At 44.8% G+C, this 20220-nt stretch overlaps 1 protein-coding gene across 6 annotated transcripts in view; it reads right to left on the bottom strand.

Annotated features, from left to right (window-relative positions):
- The window catches only part of Rnf152 (ring finger protein 152), an 84029-nt gene extending 64963 nt beyond the window's left edge, over positions 1-19066 (bottom strand). Inside the window, exons 1-3 of one of the 6 annotated variants that reach the window (XM_031379639.1) lie at positions 18421-18914; positions 17126-17248; positions 13996-14157 (exon numbers count right to left, since the gene is read on the bottom strand). The gene's annotated coding sequence lies outside the window, so the exon portion shown is untranslated. The other 5 variants (XM_031379647.1, XM_031379619.1, XM_031379665.1 and 2 more) reach the window with 5 other exon arrangements.
- Positions 19067-20220: the final 1154 nt, after the last annotated feature.

Below are 20220 nucleotides of genomic sequence, written 5' to 3' on the forward strand. Positions count from 1 at the left end.
CCCTTCCCTTCCCTCCCTTCCCCTCCCCTCCCTTCCCTTCCCTTCCCTTCCCTTTCCTTTCCTTTCCTTTCCTTTCCTTTTTCCCCTGTAACATCTGGGAGTTTTATTTAGTGTTTAATTTTTCTTTTTTCTTTATTCTCTCGTATATTACATTCCAATGGCAGTTTCCCCTCCCTCATCTTTTCCTAGTCCCTCTCCAAGCTACCCTCTCCACCATATCTACCTCTCCTCTGTTTCCCTGAAGAATAGAACAAGACTTCCCAGAGATACCAACCAAACAAGGCACAGCAAGTTACAATAAGATGAGGCGCATCATCTTATATCATGAAACTCAGCTTTCTTTAGTTGTATGGTAGGTCGACCATGTCCCAGGGCAAGCCCCATTCTCAAGAACAGTTAACACAAACTGGACTTGATAGAGACAGAATAAAGAATAAAATCCAAAGTTGGGTGGGTATGGGAAGGACAGTGGGGAGAGTGGACATAGAAGGAGTTGGGGTAGGGGTTAGCCAAAGTGCATTGTGTGAAATTCTCAATTAATGAAAATACTTAAAAATATATAACCTATTTATAAATTACTATGACAATCCAAGTGGAAAATACTTAGAGGGCTTCATCAAATGCTTGAGATTTAGTGCCTGCTAGTTATTTTTTAACTTCTAAAGGTACAAATACTAAAGTCATTTACTGTTTAAATTTTTATTCAAAACTTGCAATCTCTGCACTTAAGACCTTGTTGGGACTCCCACTTTCTTTTGCTCTGCATGCATATGCACACACATGTTGGCTGTGTGCTGCAGGTACACACGCATGGACGCGTGCATGTTTGGGAAGGCTACAGGTCACCCTGAAGTGTCAGTTCTCAGGACCCCATCCACTGTGTCTTTGAGACAGGATCTCTCTTGGCTGGAAACTCGCAGATTCAACTAGACTAGCCCTTGAGCCCCAGCTACTTATCTCTGCCTTTGCATACTGGAGTTATAAGCAAGTGCCACTTCATCTATCTTTTTGCATGGATGTTGGAGATGGGACTCGGGGCTTCATGCTCACATCGTGAGTACTTTACTGACTGACCTGTCTCCCCCAACCATCATTGGCTCCTTTTACAGTCTACACAACAATGTTTGATTATACGAAAGTTAGTTTGAAGGGAGCAATTCGCTGATAGAGGACCAAATTAGCATGCTTAAAGCCCTGAGTTCAGTTTCTGCAACACACACACACAAAGCAGGGAAGGGTAAGTCCATAAACCAATGTCTTTTAGGTACTAAACACATTTAACTAAGCCAGTGGTAAAAACCAAGACATTATACCTCTAACTACATATCCAGCTAGAATGCTATAATAGTGTATATAAAAATAAAGGAATTTCTTGGTAATATAGCCCTGAATCAACCAGCACCATGACAGACACAGTATCGAAAGTAATGTGAAAGAATGTTACAAGGAATAAAATAAAAAACATGGTATTACTGTAGCCCTTAAGGAGACTTGAAACTATGTAGAAATACAGTATTTTGTGCCTTTTAACAGTAAAGCACCAGCTATGGCCAGGAATGTGCAGATGTATCAGCCTACCCAACCTTCAAAGAACCCATCTGTCACTGCTTGGCCAACAGCTAGATGTGCACAGGGCAACACTAAAGCCTGCCGTGTAGTAGAGGCAGATGAACCTCAAGAGGAATTCAGAGGTAGCCTCTGAAGGGAGAACTGAAGGAAGAGAGGACTTGTGTGAGGTAGACACTAAAGAGCAAAGACTCCTAAGGATCCAGTAGCTCAGGCATTGTCTGGGGACCGGAGAGTTAACCAGTTTGTGTGGAGGGGGTACCTTCCACCAGATTCCCTACGCTCCAAACAGACTTCCACAGGAACTAACCTTATGCACAGTCCAGAAAATATTTTAAGTAGTTTAAATCCAGAAGAAATCATAATTGATTTAGAAGCAATAAATATGAACTAAGTTATCCTATAACTTTAACATGACATCATTCATTTCAGTGCATGTAAATATGCTCTTCTAAAATTTAAAAAAAAAAAAAGACAAAGAACAAAAAGACAAAACTACAAACATTTTTTTCCCTTTGTTCCTGTGACCTTTGACTTGTGTCCTTCTAAGGACAACTTTCCAGGGATGCCTTCTCACAGTGGGCAATGTGGTTCAGCCTAAGTCATGTGGCCACTGGGAGATGGGATCCCACAAGTCCAGCTGACCTCTTTATTCAATGTGTTTTTCCAAGGTCAACACTGATTTCTCTAAATCTGGTCTTTAACTGGAATTTGTCAACATCATTCATTCAATAACTCTGACTGAAAAACATCCATTCAACTGCTTCCTATCATTGGGCCATAGTCCAAAACCTTATGAATTTCATCTGAGGCCTGGGGCATGCATGCCCCCTTCCAGCACTTGCTGTCCTCCCCTGAGCTCAGGGTGTCATGATGTTTTCTGTGAGCCTCAGATCTCCTCAGCTTTGTCCCTCTGCTTCAGTTCATGTGGAACACTGTTGGATTCATCATCTGAAAACAGTTTCATGCTCACTTCTTCTTTCTGATGCAAAACATGTCTTCTTGCCAAATAACTATGGAGGCCCTGTCCCCAACTGTCCCCCTCATTTCTCATACATCTGCACTTTATCCTCCCTGCTCCAGAAATTTGGAACATTCACTGTCCAGTGGATAAGATACCCACTCTCCTATCTCCTTGTTGCTGTTGATTTTCTTACTGCCCCAGCAATGCCTTCTCCACCTGCCCACACATCCTGACAAGTACTACCGGGTCTTCAAAGGACGTTGGATACTATTTTTCTCAAAGCCTCCCCAAATCCTCTGGCAGGAAGTCATCCCCCAGCACCACCCCAAACTCAGGCATCATTTCATCCAGTTCCACCTGACATTTGCATCCTGCAATAAAAACATCAAACCACCCTGCTAACTTTGGACCTTCTGACATGAAACATTGTGGAATAAGTGAACACAAGAAGCACCAACCATGATAGAAAACTACTCGAACCCACACAAATGACGCAGCAATACCAAGAATGCCTTAATCACCACACATGGGTATTGGTTAAAGAGATGAGGTTACAGATCTCTGGACAGATCGAGGAGGCTGAGGCAGCATTCTGCAACAGCAACATGGACCAACAACTCCATGGCTAATGTCTTTGGGTTCTAGTACCAACTTTGTGACCATGGGAGACCCATTTAACCTCTACACCTGACTTTCCTCATCTATATATCTGAGATTCTAACACAACCTTCTGCCTTACTCTGTAGGGCTGTTGTGAGGTTTAGACACATACAAAACACAGAGCATCACATATAACCGATACCACTGATGTTAGCTATTTTTTCTTTACTGTTGTGTAAATGTTTTCCATGGATAAATATAGGCATTTGGTAGGTTAGAAAGAGACTTTACCATGTTGTTGTCTGATTGTACTCTGTAGCCTTCCAAAGATTATGACAGATGAAGAAGATGAAATTCACTGGAGTGGCCTCTGTAGAATGGACTGAATCCTGTGCAACTGAGCAGTCACATGAGTCTCTGAGTCAAACAAACAGAAAGCTTTTAACAACCAAAAGGCTGCTACACAAATAACCATTGTCTCCTATAAACAGTCCACTGTTGTCGTACAGATGGGCAGCCAAGGAAACCATTTGACTCACATATTTTGGCCAGTTCTATATAAATACAAGCACAAATAATTGCTATAAAAAAATCTAGCAACTGTACATGAGTTTAGTTTGATAAGCAAGCTTCTGGGTCCAGATTTTTAATCCATATCATTTAGCTGGACTTAGTATAGAAGAGTCTGTTACAAAGATGTTTATATGATACAGTGATTCATTTATTAATGGTGTGGTTAACAGCTGTAACTTCAGGGCATCAACATCTGTCATCCCATTCCCCCCAAAATGGTAAGATGCATTAAACACACATTGCCACAGCTGTCTCAAAGTGATCTCAAGCTACAGACTTATACACACAGGGCAAGATCAAGTAACCTTGATGATATTTTATTACTTTTTCACTCAAAGTCCATATAGCTCAATACTTGCTATTCTCATATCCAAACGATTACAGTGATCGGAATAACAAACTCACTTTATCATCTTGACTTTAGACAGAACACAGAAATTACAAGAATTATAGCAAGAAGGCTGATATTACTAAAAACTCTGATCTATGATGGCTGGAATTCCTACTTCCCCTCACACCTGAAACACTGGTCCAGATGCTTCAGCGAGGTCCTTCATCCGAAGTGTCAGGGAAAGTTAGTCAGGGTGGCTGAAGGACGATCAATGCAAGTGCCCCCATCTCAGTAGCCTCATGTAAGCATGGTTTATCTCTTCTCAGCATTGCATTCTAAGCAGCTAAGTATTAGGGGTTCTCTTCCACATGGTCACTTGGGGACTCAAGCTTCTTCCATCTGCCATTCATCATATATTAGGGATTCAAAGACTTCCTTAGACTCTCAACAACTGATCAATAAGTTCAAGGGAGAGTTATTGTAAGAATGGTCCCCCTCTGAGCTTTGTCTCATATCTATATTTGTCCCATGGTGACAAACAATTGTCATATTCTATGTAGATGCAAAAGGGAGTCCATTACAGAGCTTGTCAGCTGGGGGTAATTTTATCTCCTAATGTCTAGAGATTTCTCTGATTGTTACACAATGGCACCTAGTCGGTAAAATGAGGGGCATTACCACGAATCCAACAGCTGTTGGGTATCCTCACAACAAATAAGTATCCAATCCTACTGTTAAAATGCTAATTTCAGTGTGTGTCTCAGCAGTGTCTGCTGCAGTCGCACACACACCCACGCCCAAGTTCATCATCACTAATCAATCCCAGCAAACTCATATCCTAGATGCTCATTCATCTGCTTGCTCCAGCAGCTGAACTCTTTACCATGCCAAGGTCCCAACAGTCTCAGAAGTCACACTGCAGTGGGGATGACAAGCTTATGCAGAGGTCCAAGTGGAAGGAAGGTGACTGCCTTCAGAGTTGGGAGGATACCTGTAGATGGGTGGAATGAGGCCTAAGCTCCCAGGAAGCACATCCTACAGTTCTTCCTCAGCACACAAGGAAGCTTCATGAATCAAGGAACACAGAAGGCAAAAGACAGGACATTCTGCGTCCTGTTAGGGGCAGCAATAAAAGAAGAGGGTTGTAAAAATGCTCTTCTGCTCAAATGTGAGGTTTTGGTGCTGCATTCAAGAAAGACCCCAGCATCTGAGTGAATACTTGACACACCAAACACTGACTTCAGAAAATGGCCCTGTTGAAACAGCTCACACCACCAGACTTCACAAAAAATGCCCAGCACAGTCAATGTTCAACTAATAGTGAAAGCACGGTTAATCTCCCAAAAGAATTATTACCAACTGTTTAAACGATGGCCCTTTAATCAACAGCAGAGAGATGATTCAGGCAAACAGGAAATCCAAACCATATACATTTGTTCCCAAAGACAGGCTCATGTGTAGCTCTGACTCTTTTACCAAACTGTGTGGCATCTTTTAATGAATTTCACTTTCTAATCCCTCATCCCACTTTTGAGTATGGCACAAACTGGTACAGCTGAGAGGATAGGTGAGCACTGTGGAGACAGTGCAAGTGATAAAGTATTTTCCTCACAAGCAACAAGAACTAGAGTCGAATCTCCAGAATGGCCAATAAAAAGAGAGGTATGGTATACACTGGAAATCCCAATGCTGGGGACCTAGGGATAAGGTGGGTCCCTGAGGCTTACTAACCAGCCAGCCCACTGTCTCAAAACAAAACAAAACTCACACACACACACACACACACACACACACACACACACACACACACACAGATGGATACCATCTAAAAAGCAACACTTGATTATCCTTTGATGTCCACACATACTCAGGTATACACACATATACCTGTATACACACACACAAAAGAGGACAGGTACAACACATCACCCAGAATCATATCCTGCTCTGGCATAAATCTGTCATGTATCCTGGGTCAAGTCACTTAACTTTTCCAAGTTCTAGCCTTCCAAAGTTCAGGTACTTTAACCTCAAGGTGCCTGGAGTGCAGGATAGACACAAGTGGACACCCTTGTGCTGTAGTTACCCACCTTCATCATCTCTTGGTCTTTATGAAATACATTTTATAACTCTACATGTTCGAAAAGAAAAACATGATAACCTACCATGTCATTTGGTGGGTGTTATCAGTGAGCAACTTCAGTGTGCTTTGAGCAAGTTACTTGTAATACGAAGCCGAAATCACCACCTCGACAGCAGGTTTTTCTGCCTCTGCAATTAAAACTGACTTTAAAACTATGCTATGTCTATGAATATCTTCCCAACCATCATGGCTTTCCTCGATCTTCCTCCCCACGATCATTTTCTTTCTGCCTGTCTGTGATAAGTCTGGAGGACAAGGTCTATTTAACTTCTAAGCACTATAGATGATACTGACCACCGCCAGTTACCTAGCATGAAAACCCTCAGAAACGGAAGAAATTTGTGCCTTTACAAGTCAGAATCTCAAGAGGAGAATAAAAGAGGAAAGTGGCCTTGAGAGGCCACAGGACAATGCTTCCCAGGGAGAGTAGGAAGGATTCTAGATGGTAAGCAGGCAACCGCTCTGTAAGGTTGGGGAAACCACGTTGGCCTTCAGGAAAGCGGGTGACAGAAGCTTGTGGTTCGACTCCATATAGAATCAAAGAAATGCCAAGCAAGCTCCACTGGCTAACTCGGACTAGACAGGGTCATGAGGAAATGCCGTTTTCTAGGGTTCAATAAAGAAGCTTTGGAACCCTCCAAGGGTAGGCTCTACAATCAGGTGAAACTGGATCTGAAACCAACTTAGATATTTTCCTTCTTAGTGAAGACATTTTCTGTGCCAAAAATAACAAACACCTTGTAAGACAGTGAGACTGCCTTAGGAAATAATTCCCAAAAACCTTAGTTACTACTTTATTATAAAACCTAAAGATAGATGAGCAGTTAATTTTAATAGACCTGGCTCTACTGTTGGAAAGAAAAGGAAGCTACCAACTAAACAAGCATTGAGCATTTTTAGCTATTTACTAAACACAGTCTGTTCACCCAAGACTCCCCATGCACTGGCAAGCTCTTTGCCTTTTACTTCAAAGAGGTAACAGAAAATGAAGAAATCTACTTCCTCAACACACAGTGAACATGGTGTTTGAGTGGGCATGATGATCACTTGGGGAAAAAAATGATGTCCAGGCCTTACGATTGCCTCCCATGATGAATGCATGAGTGTTACAGAAAAGACAACAAACAAACTAATTACAGTGGCTGGCAGTCTGCTGCAGACTCTGTGTGCTGCAACATAGTAGACCTGAAGGAACAACTATTCTTCCCAAGAAGGAAGTGAACATGGATGGAGGTTATCATCTGAGGCATCAGGTATATACTAGGAGAATCTGCAGGACTAAAGGTCTTAGCAGTTTCCTCCCAAGAGACACTAGAGAATGGAGCCAGGCCTGGTTCACTTCCTTACCCCCAGGTGCCATAGTAGATGAATCACGGTATCCCTCTGGAATCCCTGGGAAGAAAGCACTAGGTCTTGTGCACACAGCATCCGCAGACCAGCCCATACTTCTGTCAGGTTTATAACACTGAGTATGTTCCATAAACATCTAAGCACCAAACAAAAGACAAAGCAATTTGATTGTCTGATGGGCTTGTGTGATTTCCCTAAGAAGAAAAAGCAAGAATACAGCTCCTATAGAAATGTACCCCAGATGCCACTGTGTCAAGACAGCAAAGCACATCTAGATACAAACCCTCGAATTACCAGACACTCATAAAGTGGCCTGGAGCAACACTGACCATGCTCAGCAAACACAGCCTGACCTGGACCTCGAGTTTAAGAGGATCTACCAGTTCGGTGTGTGGCCCTTTAAGTGTTTTCTAAAGAATGGATTGACTCCAACAAGTCTTCCATGAGTGCCTACTATGTCCCTAGCCTTGGACAACAACCTGGACCAACTCAGCAGCAGCCACTATTAAGGGCTATTTCTGAAACAGCTCATTAGAGTCATATTTCTAGTGTATATTCATATATTTATTATATTGCCTGGTTTCTTTGTCTTCATTAAAGGGTGTTTTCTTTAAAACAAAACAGTAATGGCAAGATTAAAAAATCCACTCTAAAATGCAGATTTCTAAGGGAGGGAGCTAACACAAGCAGGCCACATTTTCTGCTTCTTAACCTAACCCTTCCCTCCTTCTCTTTCCTCATACCTGTTAAGTGTCCACAGGATGGCAAACTACAATCATAATACAACCAAGACTTATATATAGAAAGGGGATGTGTCTCCATTTTCTTGTGACTGTTGAGCTTAAAATGGAGTTTCACCACCTAGATGTTCCTCTGTAATGGACAAACTTGGGGCAAACTCTCTGTACAAGAAACCTGGCCCCAGGAAAGGGGCAGACTAATGGAGTTACGATAAGAGTGAAGACACTGTACAGAACAACTCTTGGGCCTTGCCTTTGGCTATCAGACCACTGACACGGCAGTCCCAAGGCACTGCAATTTCCCTAAGATTCTCATATGACATCTGGCTACAGAACTTGTCTTCCAGGAAGAGATTTCACCCAGTGCTGACAACCTGTCAGAGCCCATAGCAGGAGAGGCTTGTGATGGGTCAGTGATCAGCAGAACCACACCTTGACTGGACTCCCTGATTGTTCACACCTCTGTCATCTCTCTGAACCTAAATCTCATGTCAGTACCCTGAAGATGGACTGTGGAGTCACTGGACCTCTCTGTCTGTTCCTCTTCCCAATGTGCCCACAGTGAATAAAATCCCTTTTCTCCGCTTTTCACTGTTGCTTGTTTCTTTTTTAAAGATTGGTTTATTCCTTGTATATGTGTATGGGTGGTTGCCCATATGTATGCATATATGCCAATGTGCCTAGTGTTCATGGCGGTCAGAAGCACTGAATCTCCTGAAACAGTAACAGATGGTTATGAGCTGCTATGTAGGTGCTGGGAACCAAAATCGGGGCCTTTGAAAGAGCAGCAAGTGCTCTTAATGGCTGAGCCATCTTTCTGGCTTTGATTGCTCATCTGCTTAACTGACCTCTTATGGATTATGAAAGAGCTGCCTAGGGCTGCAAGCTCAATCCTCCACTCTAATAACTCTAACAAGATCATTTTGGGGTGTCCTTCACTTCACTGGTAGGTGGAGGTGGTACTCCCAGAGAAAGGAGCCAGTGTCCTAAGTCAGCTCAGGCAGCTCCTGGTTTCCTCACCCTCTTTGGGAGCTTGTTGTTTCCAGCTGCTTCTAGCTGGCTCCAGCTTCCACCTGAGAAGCAGTTCTTTTGAAACTACAAACCACTTAAGAAAGACTATAAACATGCTCTGATATTTCAATCCTAAGGTCTCACTGACAATGAAGTGCAAAGAGAATACTTTTGTAAACACTGCAGCTATCATTATTTAGGGGCAGTTATTGCCCAGGTAGCTCACCTACTGGTTAGACCAGGCTTGTCCACTGGTAGGTGGCAGATGCTAAATAAAATCAGAGAGAATAATAGCTGCCGTTTATTCAGTGCTTACTGCATGCATGGCACGTTGCACAATCTCAAGATTCTCTCTCTGCATTTTATTTTCACAGTAACTCATAAAGGTTGCTTCTCATATTTAAGATGAAGAAACCAATGCTCAATCAGACCTTAGTCACTCAAGGTCAAGCTCAATGTCACCATACTTTTAAAATTCCATGTTTCAAACCACTCCACTGGAATAGGACCATGGTAAGAAATCAAGAATTGGGAGAATAGTGTCAAACACGTTTTTTCTATTTTCTTCCACTTTACCTTTGTCTTTGTAAAAAATACTATGAGCTAAGAATATACATTAAACTGTAACAAAATAAAAAACTTTGTTAGAATAGTATCGGGTAAAGAACAAAACCTAATATTTGAATAAATATAATTATTTATCAAATATGTGACTGATCCACTTGTGCTCAATGTTTCAAATGCTACCTGTATTTCACTAGAGGGATCCTACCTCCGGGGTTCTGAAGCATCAGTATCATGGGACAGGAGTTGATAGAGGCCATTCAGTCCAGGTAAGGCTGGCCCTATTCATAAAGTTAAGCCGTCGGCCACTCAACTAAGCAGGCAGCAACCTTCTTGCAACAAAGGCCAAATCCTCCAAAGCACACAACTTTCTCTATGTGGTCCTAACTAGTGTGTGTGTGTGTGTGTGTGTGTGTGTCTGCTTGGTTGGATTGTGTTTCTTTTGTTGTAGTTTGTTGTGATGGTAATCATTACTTTGGCAGTTTCTTGTAATGCAGGCTACTCAGTAGGTAACTGAGGCTGACCTTGAACTCCTGGTCCTGTTTCCTCTACCTCCCTTGGTTCAATGGCCAAATCATAAATTTTTTAAATAAATTTGGCAAGGTGGTAGATACCTATAACCCCAGCACTTGGAAGGTAGAGAAGAATGGGAGTCCAAAGTCATCTTTAGCTGTATATTAACTTTGGGGCCAATGTGGACTCTTGGAGACCTTATTTCATGAAAAAAAGAAAAGGAATGAGAGAGAGAAAGACAAAAAAGAGAGGAAGAGGAAAGGAAGAAGGGAGGGAGGAGGAGAGAGAGGAAGAGAGGTAAGAGGGGAGGGAAGGGAAGCTAAGAGGGGAGAGAGGAAGAGAGAGAGAGGAAGGGAGGGAGGAGGGGAGGAAGGAGGGAAAGGAGGAGGGAAAATAAGTACTGAGATTAAAGGCAAGCACCACCTTGTCTAGCTTTTCAACCATTTTTAATCTCACATTATTAACCTGATAGAAACCAATTTGCAACTGCCCCAACTGCCAAAGACCATCACATCACAGGCTGGCTTTGAGACATTCATGCCAGCACCATTTTCTATCCTTCAAACTGAGAGTGGTTTTGTATGAATGCATTCCTGCCCAGCTTCTCCCAGCAGTTGAACACATTTCCCTCCAAGGTAATACCACTCTCTACAACCATCAAGCATGTGAATGACTACTCCAGAATCCAAAGAAGTCAAGCGACACAAAATTCTCCCAAATTCTGGGAGAAGACAAGGTGCTCAACTGTAGTATGAAGTGCTCAGTTTATTAAGTATAGTAATCCTTCATTTGCATGGTAGTCTGTGAGATGGGAAGTCCTGATGCTGCTTGCAATGTGTCCCCAAGGAGAATATTGATTGATTGGTTAGTTGGTTGACTGATTGAATTTGTAGGTAATGGAAACACAGATGTTGAAAAAAACAATTTTCTAAGATGTCCCACAATGAAAAATTTCACCTTTCAGTCATATTAGTATACTCAGGGCAGCCTACTAATCAAATTTAATTCAATTTTTAATCATTATTAGTATAATGAAAGGAAGCCTTTAGAAATGAGCCCCTCTCTAACCTTCTTTAAGAATGCAGAACTAAAATGTCTATAACTCATTCATTGTGGTAGGTCAAAATCAGTTCCTAGGTTGTCAAGATTCACCAACAATAAAGTATTGATCACTCCTTGTGTATAAACACAGTGGCAAACACCAAGTAGAGTCAGACTCATCCAGCTTTTTGAAGAAAACTATCCTGCAGATATAAGTGGCTGTGGCCCCTTGGAGGAAAGTACACCCCAGCTACCCTATCTCACTGGTGGGTAGGCCCCAGAAGGGCAATGGTTGAATCATCTCATGCACTGGGGTTTAGGCAGATGAGGCTTATTATTGGTAAAAGATATCCCAGGACATCTTTTCAAAGCACCTCCCTTTATGTTAATTAGCTGTGGTAAGTTTTTATGACATAGTAATTAAACAGAAGGGCACATCCTAAGTGATGAAGCAAGTGCTCTTTGTAAAATGAATGAATGGAGGACTGAATGAACAAGTGAATGGGAATGAATGAGGAGACCGAGGGAAATGAAACAGCAGAGGCAAGTTTTCCAGAGAACTCTGCGATAATGAAGGATCACTAAGGGATAAAGTGACCCAGTTAAACACTGAGTTGAACGCTAAAAGGAACCTTTAGCAATAGGATGGAAAAAGGGAAAGCAAAGACGCTGCGGCCACGCCATGTACAAGAACTAGGAAAGGGGAAACAGAGACCCTTGAAAAAACTATAAACTAGCCACCCCAGCTCCTATAGTTTTAAAATCAAGCAAAGATGTCAAGATCAGACAGATAGAAAGATAGCACACTGGGGAAAATGTTTGCCACATAAGCATGAGTCCCTAAATTCATGCAGAAAGGCCAGGCATCAGGCATGGTGGTACATGCCTATAACGCCAAGATCAAGGAGGCAGAGAAAGGCAAATACCAACTGGGGACTTGCTGGACACCCACCCCAGCCTACTCAGAGAACCCATGCCAGCAGGAGACCTCATCTGAGAAAAATGATGTAGGTGGTACCTGAGATAGAGCAACACACAAGCTGCCCTCTGACTTGCAATAAATGTGCACACATAGATAGGCACACACATGACACACACGGGTGTAAAAGATTTGGGAGTCAAGCCAGGGAAAACTAAAGAAGAGTCAGGAATACAAGTTCCCTCCTTACAAGAAAACTGGAGCCACACAAAAGCATCAAAGGACTGAGATCTCATTAAAATGGCCTCTTCTTCTATAGGAAAGTAGGGACAGGAAAGTCAGGAGGCCAAGGTTAAGGCTGAGGCTAAGTGTACCCTGTTGGGAGATATGGGGATTTTTCACCAAGGATGGACAGGACATCCAACAGAAGAATTCTGAAGTTCTCCATGTCATCAGGGCTTCGCAAAGCCCTGCAGGCCCCACAGTCAATGTGATTACCCACACTTGGAAACAGGGTAAGCCAGCCAGCCTATAAGGGGCATTTCCTTATAGGTGTGTGTGAGACAGCGAGGAAGGACTCAATGCAGGCCTGGTGCCTGTAGACTGCATGTCTTAGCTGCTTTCCACAACAGCCTCCTGTGACATACCCATGAGGTCTGGAAACCTATGTGGAGTCAGTACAGGCTTCAGCATGCCCTGCTGCCTGCACTGAGTTTGATTTGTGCCAGGGTCAAGAATCCAAACAGTAAAAAAGGTTTCTTTTCTGACTGAGACCCTTCCCTCTCAGCAGCTCACAGCAGCACTCCATCCTAACTCCACAAAGAAGCGCTGCCATGCCTCAGTGGCTGTAAGTATCTACCAGGAAATTGTGGTTCTCAAAAGTCATGGAATGTATATGCTGCTGGAAGCCTTTCTTCCAAGCTGACAGTAATACCTATAATCAGAGACAGAAAAATCCTAAAATATATGGAAAGCATGGGAGATGACTCTTAGGACCTCCCCTCTTCTCATGTCTGTACCTTTCTGACAGGGGGTGCCAGGAGAGCTCACTTCTGCCACAAGTGCCCTTCACCTGAATGACTGACTTCAGAAGGGCATTGAGAGGTCACATAGAATAAATATATTTTAAAGCCCAAATGTCCTTTAAAATGAGTCACATGGGGCTTTTTTTTCTCTTTCTCACACAGACTGTGTTTGCCCTTGGCCCCAACCTGGGGGAGCCTCTTCGGCAGCTCACTCTACATCTCCTAGCCTCAGACCTCCCACTTGTTCGTCACGTGAAGCTGGATGACAAGGGTGGTCTCCGAATCAGTAGGCTAAGTAGTTCAGAAGCTAACTCCGTTTATTGTTACCACTTCTATGTACAAGAGCTATCATTGACAAAAGAGATACTATTTCATTACATTCTATACTTATCCTTCAAGGACATATCAAATCTTAAAAATTCTAATCTATGCACACAGTTATCTCAAAGTGGACAATGATGTTCAAGTGGCCAGCTTGTCCCAAAGCAACTGTCTGTTTGCAAGCAGACAGGCCTTTGTAAGGTTTAGTCCACAGCACCCAGCTCTTTGTACGGAAAGCATGACAAGGCAGGATTTAAAATTTAGCACCCTCATAGACTACATGGAAGTTAATGGAAACATGAATGTACTGGAACACTCTGATGAATCCACTGACCTGAAAAACTCTCTCGGCCAAATTGCTTTTTCTAAACATCAAAATAAAAGGAGGATGCTAAGTCCGTCCGTGCAGTTCTCCTCTGCTGTGTCTTCCTGAGGTCCTTGCTATAGCAGGTCACCTTCTGGGTAACTTCAGGCCCACCTGCCACTCCTTCCTATCCTGGGATGTTCCAAACAAAATCAGGAAGTCTTAGACAAGAAGCAGATGGTAAGGAAGAGAAAAGGTGCAAAGGACACTTGTGTTACATAATGCTGGGCATTTGACCTGCTAGCATTAGCCCTGCAAAGTAAACCAGCACCCCAAACACTCATAAAGAACATTTCTTCAGTGTTTCTTTGATAATGAGCATATAATCATATGAGTAAATATACTAACATTTTAGTAAGCCACAGTTTGGAGGAGAACTGTATTTCACACACTGTGTGTATGCAGCATATGTGTGCATGGTGTGCAGAATGTGAATTCACCTTTCTGTGTGTGCATGTGCATGTCATAATACACATGTGGAGGTCAGAGGATGTAGGTGTTAGCCATTTGTCTGAGAAAGTATGTCTTTGTCATTCTCTGCTGCATACACCAAGCTAGCTAGAGCATAAGCCTCCAGAGATTCTTGTCTCTCTTATCATTTGTTGTTAGAAAACTGGGAACACAGATGTGTGCTCCCATATCCAGCTTTACTTGGGCCTTGGAAATTAATGCCAGGTCCTTACGCTAGCACGGCAAGCACTTTGCCCACTGAGCCATCTCCCCAGTCCATGATATTTATCTTTGATTTACTCACTAACTGCTCATGGAACAGCAAATACCTTCTGCACCCTGAGCCAGGCCTCATGGGACAGGAGACTTGTGTCACCAGTATAATTCAGCTGTTCCCAGCTCTTCCCATTTCCATGCAAAGAAGGTCACAGAGCTTGTTTGGGATCAGAACCATGTAACATGCTTCTGGGAAGGATTATGGGATAGATTGAGTGATACCTGAGCAAGCCACTTTCTTGAAAGCAGTGATCCTATGAGACCAAGCTTGAGCAAGCCTCTATCACTTTAGGGCCTGAGCAACTACAGTGAGCCTGGCCTTTCTATTCTGCAAGCCCAGGAAAGAAGTTGTCGGGCACTGATGCGTGGAATCCTCCTCAGTACAACAAAATCAGTAACACCTCATTGCTTAAAAATGAGTGAGAAGAAGCCTACAAAAGTCTGCCTGTCCCCATCTGCTTTCTAAATCAGGCGACACAGAAATGTAGATGGTATTTTGAACTTGATGCACAGCTGACTGCTGAACAAGAAGGTCTAGGTAGATTAGTCATGAAGAAATGAAAAGAAAATGGCCTCCCTACATTGGTGGAGCCTCAAGAGCCATGGAGAATCCAACTGAAGAGTTCAATGTCTGTGAAGAAAAGGCTACTTCTGACCCAGTCCAACCATTTGGGGAATTCAGAACATCTTAAAGAAAACGACAATCACTCAGAGGTTGTATGAGCCTCCTCAGACGTCCAGGCCTTCTCAGTCACTTCCAAGTAAGGCCTGCATTTCTTTGTCTCCCCACAAGCTCTCTGAGGGTGATTCATGACTGTGTCTCTACCCGTCACTCACCCCTTGGCGCCTCTCACAGAACCTGTATCTTATAAGTGCCCAAAAGCATTTGTTGGGTGAACAAGTAAACACTGGAATCAAAGGCCAGCTATGCCAGCCTAGAGCTAAGCCCACCTCTGGACACCCCCAGGAAGAAGAGACTCCTTCTGAGGCTGAAGGGAGCCAATGTAATACAACCTTTCATTATGAGTTATCACAGCACATGATGAAAAATTACAATAAAACCTAATACTACACTGTAGCTATCTTTGTTCTTGGACATGCAATTACATGTGCAGGCAGCTGTTTTCCTATGTGGAAAATGGTGTGTGAGGTTTTTTTTTTTTTTCTATTAAAAAAGCCACACCCTTGATTCTGTTGCATTAATACATTCCCTGTTATTCCATCACATGGTTTTTCTTCTTGCTGTAATCCAGGACACACCCTGAATTACTGCTGACAGAAAAATCACCTGTCAAAATACCTTCATCCTAACACCATGTTGGTAATCTTGTCTCTGCAAAGCAGTAGCCTTTGTTTTAGCTAGAACAAAATGACTGCCCCACTTCTAATGGTTTTCTAAGCTTTCAGTAGAAAGATCAACATTGGTGTCATTCCTGGTTTTAAAGCCACCTTTCAAAGCAAAACTATCCTAGAACAGAATGACAAACATCTTAAGCTTTTTAATTTTATTTTTAGAGGGATTTTGGAGAAAAACTGTAAAGAGCATCCACTCTGGTCCTTGATGCTGCTGTACTGCAAAAGAGGTCTCAGGAGCCAGTGGCCCTCAACAACCTGACCTCCCTATAAGGAAAACTTGGGTCCAGCCCTGGATTCTAGGAGGGTGTGCCAGTGCTGCGATGTGTGTCCTGGTACATCTGAAGGTGAGGTTTCCATGAACTCTATCATGATTAGACCACAATTCTAGAGAAAGAATCAGAATCTAAAGATAAAGTGGAGAAGAATAGGTTAATGGTTCGTGTCTATATAAAAGAAACATAACTAAAGCTCTGTCTTCTCTATGTTCTTTCTGCTCCTACCCATCAGCCCTCTCTGCTACCTGCCAGTAATTTAGCATCAGCCTGCCCTGCTAGTGATGTGACTGTTACTTTGACAATGAAAAGATGGGAGCAAAACAGTTCTTCCTCAGAAGGCCAGCTTCACGATTATCAGCTTTCCCACAACATCTTTCATTAGATGACATCTCTACTATATACAAAACATTGTCTTATCCAAGCCTATATTCATATACAACTGCCTGTGTACTGCCAGCATCAAAATTCATACCATCCAGTGGAACTAATACGGCTCCACTGTAAGTGGTTCCCAGTGGCTTCTCCAAAAGGGAAGGATGAAAGCGTTTGCAATGTTGGTGGAACAAGACATTCGAGTGAAGTCCCAAAGGTAGGACAGACTTTGTTTGCTTGCTTGGATGGCCCCTACTCCCTCTCAAATAGGAATGCTGTGAAAGCAGAAACACCCAGGCAGCCCTGTGTCAGCACTGTGGGCCAAAATGACCCAGAGACACCCAGGAAGTTACCCAGATCATTGGGGTTACCTGAATCTGTCACGCGTCCCTTTCACCCCTTTCTGCGTGATGACATCAAATGGAAACAGTAAGCGTTTGGGAGGCAAGAGGCTGACAAGCAGGAAGCGCGATTGAGACCCAGCTTTGTTCAGCCTGCAGTGAAATACATGCAGTAAGGGTTAGATACTCCCAGCGTAGACAGAAATCCAAGCACCATCCGAGACCACTGGAACACGACGGGGTGTCCCGAGAGGATGAAAATGGGGAGTAGAAAGCTGGTAGAACAGGGAGGGGCCATTAAGGCTCTCCCGGATAAATTAACCACCTCCTGGCTCCTCTGCAGTCTACGCCCCCCCCCTCACCGCGCCCCCAAGTTCTCCCGCGGTAAAGCGGCTACCATCAACACTAATGCCTCAGAAAGGTAGGAGTCAGGATGGAGAATACCATCATCATTTTAAGGCAAAGATATGTTAGCAAAATACACGAGTTAAGCCCACACAGCTGGCAATGCGGGGCGTGTAGTCGCCCGCCCAGACACACACACACACAACAGGGATGCATCTGTGGAGCATCCTTTCGTTGTCCTGGCCACCACCTCATCAAGTCACTGTCACTGTTTTGTCAATTACCCTACTGTTTCCAAATCTATGCAGCGCTCCCCCCCACCACACCCCCACGGTAGGCGGGATCCCAAACCAACACTATCCGAGAAGCTCTCCACAAGTCCAGCAGGCTTTTGTCCTGCTGCTGTCCTTCCAGAAGCAAGCGCCCCAGGCTCGTGGGTCCGCACAAAAGACCCCCAGAATCTGGCCCTCCACTCGGCCCCTTTTTCCAATAATGGCTTGGGGGGCAACTTCTAACTGGGAATCGGGGAGTAGGAAGGCAGGACAGGACTGAAGGGGATGACCCAGGGCTTGAAAATGCTGGGGGCGGGAGGTGGGCACAGCAGGAATGTGCTCGCACCTCAAGGGCGCGTGCAGCGCGTGCATGAGGCGAGCTCCGGGGACCAGAGCTCCAGGGGGCATCCCAGGACTCGGAGGAACCAGAGGCAGTTGCCATGACCCCATCGCGCTCCCAACTCAAAGCAGTGGCCGAGAAAAACCCAACTCCCGGGACCACCTCCTCGGGAGACGCCTCTCCAGCTCCGCACTCCTTTAACCAAACAAACCACCCCAATCATAGTCCAAGAGGCACCTCTAGATATATACCCCAGGCTACCGTTGCCCTTTCCCGCTTCCTCCTAGGCACAGGCTTCCCCGCGAGTCCCCTCTGCACCCGGGACCTGGGAGCTTAGAGAACAGGAAAACAAACCGAAACTCACTGACCTCTCCCAGCAGCAGGCTCGACTCTGTTACGCTGCCGGCGGCTGCAGCAACGTCGGCAGCATCCCGGGGGTCCGCGCTGCCCGCTGTGCTCTGCTAGACCAGCGCAAAGGGCCGGCTGCTCCCTGCTCCTCCCGCCGCAGGTTGAGGGGCAGCGCGGGCAGAGTGGCGGCAGCGCCTCCCGCAGCCCAGCTCCCAGCTCGTCTCTCCTTTTGCTTCAGGCGGCGCCCTTCACCTGCCCGGCTACCCTCCGCCTCCACGATCGACACCCGCCGCCAGGCACAGGACACTGAGCGAAAGCTTTTGGTGTCACCCCCAGAGACCCAAGCACTGAAGGGAGCGGGAGGCTGAGCTCCGCTCTGCGGACCGCCCCTCCCCGGCGGCTCCACCCCCTCCCGCACTCCACCCGGCAGCTTGGCCAGCACGTCCGACTGTCTGTATGTCTGTCGGTCCCCAGTGGCCAACCTCTTGGTGTGGGTGGGGAAGCAGGGACGCGCCCTCCACCCACCGTAGACCGGCGAGCACCTGGACGGAGCGCGGAAGCAGGACCTGAACGGGATCAGGTGTGACCTAGAGGCCGAGCACTGTCTGCTAGATCAACTGGCCGAGGTGGTGACCCAGCTGCGGCTCAGGACTCAGGACCACAGGAAAGAGGGAGGAGTCTAGACTGTTGCCTTTCCCCTGGGTATTTTCTGGCTGCCCCTGAAAGTTCACTAACCAACCCAACAAGGGGAGGAACCTGTCAGCATGGAACTGGATTTGCTCCCAAAGAGTCCCACAGGGACGCCTCATACCTCGACGATGTCGTGTGTAAACGAAGCTCACAGAATAGGTGAACAGGAAAGGAGCAGGTGCTAGAGGCTATAAAGAAGCCTAGAGGGTCTACTAAGCTTACCCTATTGCCCACCTTAGAACCCAACTTCAGGCTCAGTGGTAAAGTGCTCGCTTGCCTAGGGTACATCAGTCTGGATTTATCCCCAGTACTCCTAAACAAAAAACAAAGCCTCTTACCTTAGGGATATGCTTTTAGTGTCATGTAATCCCAGGAAAAATCTAAAGATAAGGTCTCCTCCTGCTTTTTCGCTTAACATATAGTGGGGAAATGGGGAGAACGGTGTCCCCTGCTGTTCTGGGGCACCATACCTGAGTTCTGGGGCCTTTGGGGATCCATTAAGAAACTGAAAACTGACCTGAGTTGTGTTTCCTCATTTCTGTGGATCAACTGAAGGATCCCTCTGTTAATGTTAGCACAGAGCAAAGGGCTTCTCCTAGACTGCAGGTCCTGAGCTCCCTTCATGAATCTCATGTTCCTTCTTCTACAGCAGTGCTTCTCAACCTTCCTAAAGCTGTGACCCTTTAACACAATTGCTCATGTTGTGGTGACCCCCAACCATAAAATTATATTTGTTGCTACTTCATAATTGTAATATTGCTACTGTTACGAATCAGAATGCAAATATCTGTGTTTTCCAATGGTCTCTTGTGAACTCCGAAGGGGTCGTGACTCACAGGTTGAGAACTGCTGCTATTCCAGAAGTCCTGAGAACCATGATGGCTGTGTATGACCTAATGAATTCGTGTTGGCAGCTGGTCTTACTTGCTTTGTCCCACGTGGACAGCTTGAGAATTGGTGTTCCAAGCAAGCTATTAACACATTGGGGAAAACCTGCATCCAGGAGCACCACAAAGCTTGGAGAGGACCTGCAGTCTCTAGGATCCCAGTGGGAGCTCTACTTCCTCCAGTTACACACTTGCTCCACTGCTCCCTTATAAACCTCTACAGCACCCACATAGGCTCTAGAT

The sequence above is a fragment of the Mastomys coucha genome, unplaced genomic scaffold (genome assembly GCF_008632895.1).
Source record: "Mastomys coucha isolate ucsf_1 unplaced genomic scaffold, UCSF_Mcou_1 pScaffold1, whole genome shotgun sequence".
Classification (NCBI taxonomy): Eukaryota; Metazoa; Chordata; class Mammalia; order Rodentia; family Muridae; genus Mastomys; species Mastomys coucha.